The following is a 7262-nucleotide window of genomic DNA, read 5'->3' on the forward strand; positions in this document are numbered from 1 at the left end:
TTATAAAACCAAAGGAGCTCCTGAACTAACTGGGTTGACCATTAAATCGAAGCCATGCAGAGACTACAGCATTCAACAAGATTTCAAGAATTATGATGGTGCTGGAGCCCTGAATGTGCCTTTAGTCCCTTTCACATTTCTACAGTGCATTTCAGTGTAATACTACCCTGGGTTGAAGTAAGAACATACTCAAATCCACAGCTCCGCTTAAGAACTCACACCTCTTATCATACACGGACAATCTGGGCGCTGGTTCCTCTGCGCTCACCATCAACCATTCCACTCCCCATCACCACTCCTGGCTTGCTCACAAGGAAAGGCCAAGCAGGAGTGGTGAACTACATTAAGTAAGGGTGGTTTTCAGGTGGAGACATGTTGTACAAAGTCACTTTGCTGACAATCACATGGGTTAACATTCTGTATTTTATAAGTTAACACGCATTGAATCAAGGCAGTATATGTATTTTAAAAGGGTTGCCAATGCCCCACAAGCACAAAAAATGGATTTGCACTTTTTTTTTACACTTTTTTACACTTGTCCAGCTTTAGGCCTCATAATAATACAGGTTGGTGGCTATCTGTGAGATCTCCTAAGCTGGGTTAGGTGACGTTTGCTGATAACACAAGGAAAGAACAGGTAAAGCTGTCCTAACGGGGGGGGGGGGGGGTATTGGATTTGGATGTGGAGGAAAGGTTTCCCTGCACAGAGTTTTTCCATGTCCAGGATGGAAGCTGATTGCCTCTTGGACTTGGCTCATTGGACTCCATCTGTTACAATGACACATTACTGCTGTTCTTAAGATTATATTTATCAGAGATTCCTTGGGCAACTCACCCAGTGAGTAATAAAATATATTCAGCCAACTGAGCTTTACCTGATTTGCCCTGCATTTCATGGTCACATTCAATGTTTTTGGAGTTGGGTGAACGTGCAGCAGGTGAATTCAGTTGCTGACAAACAGCCATTGAATCTCACATGCAATGTATCGCAAGATAGTCATTTCTGCCGATGATAGCTTTCCATGGTGTATAAACACCGGGCTCCTTGGTGTCTCCAGTGCTTAGAACGGGTTTCCAGCAAGGGGGAACCTATATATAAACACCGTTTTTAGGTCATTTTATGAGCAGTCATGTGATCTCCCTGTCTGTCTCCCTCCCCAGAACTGAGGGCTGTAGTGATGCTCATCCCAAGGCGCCAATATTGCAAATCTTTGAAGTTGTTTTGGCTCCATGAAGACATTAAGTGTCCTTAGACGGTAGGTGGGGATAAAGAGGTGACTGACAACCCTTTTACACTCCCCGTCTACAGCTTTGTGCAAACTCCCTACAGGAGCCGCTGTCGGTCTACAGCTAAGGGCAGACCAGGAGATATGGTTACTTGTATAGTCATAGGAATGACTCATGGCACCCTGTACACTGATACTGCAGAAATGCCAGATGGTTCAAAAAGAGAAAAGAGGAAGTACTATGATCTTCTCTGTCAGGACTGAGATCTGAGTCAAGCAGTAGCTCTTCTTGCTGAGCTGCCTGAGATGCTGGATGGCATGTTGTCTGATCCCTTAGATCATGGGTGCCCAACCTGTGGCCCTCCAGCTGTTGCAGAACTACAACTCCCATGAGGCTTTGCCAGGGCTTTTTTTCTCAAACAATAGGTGCCGGAACTTAACCCCGGCCCCACAAAACCCCTCCCCCTACACACACCCTCCAGATCACATCAAATAGTGGGTGTGTTCAGTCAAATTTCACGAAAACAGTAGGAGGGTCTTAAAGGGGCATTAAATACCAGGATTGCATTACATACAGAGTGTAGAGCTGTCACTTGTAAACACAGAAACCAGACTTCTGTGTTTACAAGTGATTGTGGTGAGCAGGCACCAAAGGGTCTCAGCCAGAGGTGGTGGAACTGAGTTCCACCAAGTTCCCCCTTAAAAAAAAGCCCTGGGCTTTGCAAGGCTGACAGGTACAAGCATGACTCCCAGAGGCATGATGGGACTTGTATTTTTTCAACAGCTGGAGAGCCACAGGTTGAGCACCCATACCTTAAATAGTCTTGCCTTGTCTCTTGTTTCTGGTGAACCTTTGAAGTCCTTGCTCTTCCCATGAACTGCCCGATTTAAGCCACGGCTTTGCACTTTCACTTGATCCCAACATGCAACCACTTGGTACCAACCTTTGGCTTGTTCATTGATTACGCTCCCGCTTGATTCCAACCTGCAACCACTTGTTACTGACCTTTGCCTTGTTTACTGACTACTCTTCTGCTTGATCCCTACCTGTTATATCTGCTACTGGAACCCAGCTTATTCACTTATTTGGTGGGACGATCCTGAGGACAGGGACCTGGTACTAACATGCAGCAAAACCCATCTTCACCATCAGGAGCTCCAGTAAAAACCGGTTAGTTCTCATACCCCAAACCTCAAATGAGCCCATGTCATCCCCCAGGGTGGCCTGCTCGTGTACTTATCCAGCCGGTTGGTGGGAGCCTTTCTACTTCTATAGCTACTACTTCTATAGCTACTGGTGCGGCCTCTGACCATGACATTCCCATTGTCGTCATTGGAAAAATAGTAGAAGCTGATGGAAGGATCACCTGGTAATTGGGACATAAGACAGAAGAATTTGAATAATGGGCACATAGGGGTTAATTATTACTGCTAAATAGAAACTCTACCTGTAGATCTTTTATGACCTATTATGGGTTTACTGACACCTTATTCTCTCCCATAATGGAACAGTTGGGTTCAGCTGGGTTCAGATTAGCAACTTTTCACTTGGACAACTACATTAGTGGTGGGTTACACCTAGAGTGATACCATTTTTTTTTACCTCAGATTCACAAATTGAACACTAAGTATGAGATTTAAAGCCTAAAATAAAATCAGCAAAAGGTACATTACTTACCTTCAGCGGCCCTTATGCTTCTGTGAGCTCCTTTAAACCCTTGGTGCCGGATCCAGCCACCCCTTTAAGGGCTTTAGACTGGCTGTCACGGCAGTCACATAATCGGAGAACTCCCGATCGCAAGAAGCTATCGGGAAGTTTACGTTAGCCACCGGTCACTGTGCCAGGAGCCATGTGCTCAAATATGTGGCTGCTGTATTTACTGCTTTTTTTCTGGCGAGGGGGGACCCAGGAGAGGATCACGCACAGTCACCCGCAAATCATCACTGAAACTGTTTACAAGTTCAACATACCACATTGGATGGACTTTATATGATTGCACTTTATACTTTTGCACTTTATATTTGCACTGAGCACTTTATATTATGCTTTTAAGCCATATTGTGATATTGTATATATTGGTATAGGTTTGCATTATACTGTATTGGTTTTGAGCCAAAGGAGCAGCAGTGAGTATAATTTATCTTCTGCATCTTCTACATGTACTGGGGTCTTTTACCTTTCACCTTAGCAGCAGCTCAATTATATCACTACATATTGTTAGTTTTATTTTCCAGAACAAGCTGCTTGTGCGATCCCCCCGGGGAGGGAGCAGCGCGGCCTTTTGGTAGTGCGGTGTGACGCTCCCACATACTGCATCTCCGATCTCAGTAAAGAGCCCATGACGTAAGTTCTTTACCATGTGATCAGCTGTGTCCAATCACAGCTGATCACAGTGTAAGTAGGAAGTTCTGGATATCGGCGTTCCTCTATTCTCGCTGATAGCACAATGAGTAGAGGAGAGCTGGTAAGTGGCTTTCCTGACAGGGGGGATCTTCCGGTATGGAAGGGGTTAAAAAAAATATAAATATATTCTGAAGTTGTTGTTTTTTTTTGTTGTCCTGGCTTCATCACCAAATGTTCCTTTCCATGAAAAAAGAGCTTCTTCTGCTATTCAAATCTCCGGGGTTCTGGTTACACGGCAATCTGCTCCATATAGTGAGGATTTTACTAATAACTTTGGTTTGCAAATGGAAGATTTTCCGAGGCGTTTCTTTTATTTCTGCTTTTGTGTGTCCCAGCCTTTGATAAGCAGCAAAAGTTTTGGGGATATAAAAGGAATGAGAACAATGAGATGGTTAACCATTTGACCCCCCCAGGTCAATTCTGACATATTTCACATACAGGTAAAAAAAAAAAGTGTTTTAAATAAATCCTGTATAAAAATAATAATAATAATATAAATGATAATAATAATCTAACTCCAAGAGAGAAAAAGGCTTATTGTGACCTCTATGCAGCGCTACCCTCATAGGGGCCACTGATTTTAACTGGTTCTTCCCCACAAGGGCAGAGGCTGCCTGTCCACCCAAACAACAGTCCATTCACTCCATCTTCAATAAACAGTCTAGGGCGGGGGGGGTGCCCAACCGGTGTCCCTCTGATGTGGCCTGCAACCTTCTGCTCTGGGATGGTGGGTTGGCAAGCTCAGCATGGAAAAGAAGAAAGGTAACAGCGCTCTCTGCAGTGACAACTTAATCAATACACCAGGTCCACTCACAGGTGCCAAGGCTCGATGTGTCCCAACACACTCCAATGCAACAGTAATAAGGAGAGCCGGCAAAACTGTAATCCTTGAAGTGACATTTATTGGTACATCAGAGTGACAATAAAACAATAAAGCTGACGCGTTTCGGCAATAGCCTTAGTCGTAGCTTTATTGTTTTATTGTCACTCTGATGTACCAATAAACGTCACTTCAAGGATTACAGTTTTGCCGGCTCTCCTTATTACTCGGCAAGCTCAGATCACCGACCATCCTGGAGCACCAATGTTGGGGATGGAGCCAGCGGTAGAGTAAGCAGGCTGCTATGGAGGGGGCAGGAGCCGCATAAGCCTATATGCTGTTGAGATATAGATAACAGTATAAAACATATTGGATTAAGAATAGCAGAAGTAAGTAGATATAGATCAGATATATTGAGGCTTAATGTATGCGTTATTATGTAGTCAACAATTATGAATCTTTAGTCAATTTAGAACTTAGCCTGGAAGTAAACCCTCCTATCGTTTTCACCCAAGGAAGCTGCCATCTTTGCCTCTGTTTAATCTTCAACTGCCATGATGCTGCACATGTGATCCGTTATGACACCAGCCATTGGATGGTTTGACAGTTTGGTTGAGAGCACAACCAATGTGCAGTTAGCATTTCCGGCATGCCGGGAATGTAATTGTTTTTTGAAAATGTTACATCGATGGGTTTACTTCCGCTTTAAACAGAAAGGTGTCTTTGGTATCCACCGGAGGATGTAATAATAACCAAAATGTAAGCTCCTCTGAAAGAGGCGAGGTCCCAGGTTCTAAAGACAGCGAGGTCCCAAATGGGACCAAGAGATGAAAGAAAAAGTAGAAAAGGGTTTGAATCAAGTAGAAAGAGGGTGATAAACTCTGGTGGTAGGTACTGATCGCCTCTAGTGATAGGTATTGATCTCCTCTGGTAGTAGGTATTGATCACTTCTGGTGGTAGGTATTGATCACCTCTGGTGATAGGTATTGATCACCTCTGATGGTAGGTATTGATCACATTGGGTGGTACGTATTGATCACCTCTGGTGGTAGGTATTGATCACCTCTGGTGGTAGGTATTGATCACCTCTGGTGGTACGTATTGATCACCTCTAGTGGTAGGTATTGATCACCTCTGGTGGTAGGTATTGATCACCTCTGGTGGTACGTATTGATCACCTCTGGTGGTAGGTATTGATCACCTCTGGTGGTAGGTATTGATCACATCTGGTGGTAGGTATTGATCACATCTGGTGGTAGGTATTGATCACAGGTGGTTTGTTTGATCTGATAAGAATGCAGGTATTCCGAGCCTTAAGAAAAGACTATTCGTTGTGTGGTATACGGTAAGAAGCTGGCTTCTGTGTTCATGAGGTCCGAATATTGTTTGGATAATTTGAACAAGAACCATGTTGTCCAGTTATCATGAAATTGGTAGGTAGATGCATGAGCAATCGCAATCAATCTCTCCATATAGTGAACGTCATTTATTTTTTGTAGCCAGTTTTTAATTGTCGACACAGAGACAGATTTCCAATGCAGGGGAATGAGGGATTTGGTTGCGTTAAGCAAGTGTTTGGTAAGGGAACATTTGTATTTCTGCCGTGGTCTGGAATTTATATGTAGTAGACAGCATTCTGGAGTTAAACACAGATTTGTTTCGGTGATCTGAATAATTAATTCTTTGATGTGTGTCCAGTATGGGGTGATAAGGGGACAGTCCCACCATATGTGAAGCACTGTGCCTTGTGATTGTCCACGTCTCCATGTCTGGGCTGGGCTCAGCTCTTCCTTCTCTGAGCTGACCGCTCAGCTTTCGGCTAATTGCCAGCTCGCATCTCTCTCCACAGTTACTCAGCTGTTGATGATCCTGATCGTCAGTCCTGCCTACTTAAGCCATCCAGTCCAGAGGAGCTCTGCCTTCACCTTGGTCACATCAAGGAAACTATCTCCTGTGATCCTGTTCACTGGCTTTACTGACATCCCTTCTGGCTCCAGATCCTGCTTGCTGTTCCACTACATTGATCCCTGACTTCTGGCTTGGCTGACTATCCTTTCCGGTTACAGAACTTTGGCTATGTTTTGATTACATTTGTTCTTTTTACTTTTATTATTAAACAAGTGTGATTTAACTGTACTTCTGTCTCGGCCTGATTTCATGATTTCTGACACTCCAGTACTCATCAGAGGAATGTGGAAACCAACGTTTACGTTTATCTGGCGTGGCATACCATTGAAGAAGGATTTTATAGGCTTTTTCTTGTGTCCTTGAATTTAAAGAGCATTTATGTGACAGAATGCAAGCCTTATGCCCCGTACACACGATAGGATTTTCCGATGGAAAATGTTCAATGTGAGCTTGTTGTCGGAAATTCTGACCGTGTGTAGGCTCCATCGGACATTTTCCATCGTAATTTCCATCACAAAAAATTGGAGATCTGGTTCTCAAATTTTCCGACAACAAAATCCATTGTGGTAAATTCCGATCGCGTGTACACAATTCCGATGCACAAAGTTCCACGCATGCTCGGAATCAAGCAGAAGAGCCGCACTGGCTATTGAACTTCATTTTTCTCGGCTCGTCGTACGTGTTTTACGTCACCGCGTTCTTGACGTTCGGAATTTCCGACCAACTTTGTGTGACCGTGTGTATGCAAGACAAGTTTGAGCCAACATCCGTCGGAAAAAAAACATGGATTTTGCTGTTGGAAAATCCTATCGTGTGTAAGGGGCATTAGTCCATTGATGCTTGGAGATATAAATGCCTAGCATGGTTGCCATTTTTCTCTAAAATTATCTTTCTGTTGATCAGC

The sequence above is a fragment of the Aquarana catesbeiana genome, linkage group LG06 (assembly GCF_042186555.1).
Source record: "Aquarana catesbeiana isolate 2022-GZ linkage group LG06, ASM4218655v1, whole genome shotgun sequence".
In the NCBI taxonomy this organism is placed as follows: Eukaryota; Metazoa; Chordata; class Amphibia; order Anura; family Ranidae; genus Aquarana; species Aquarana catesbeiana.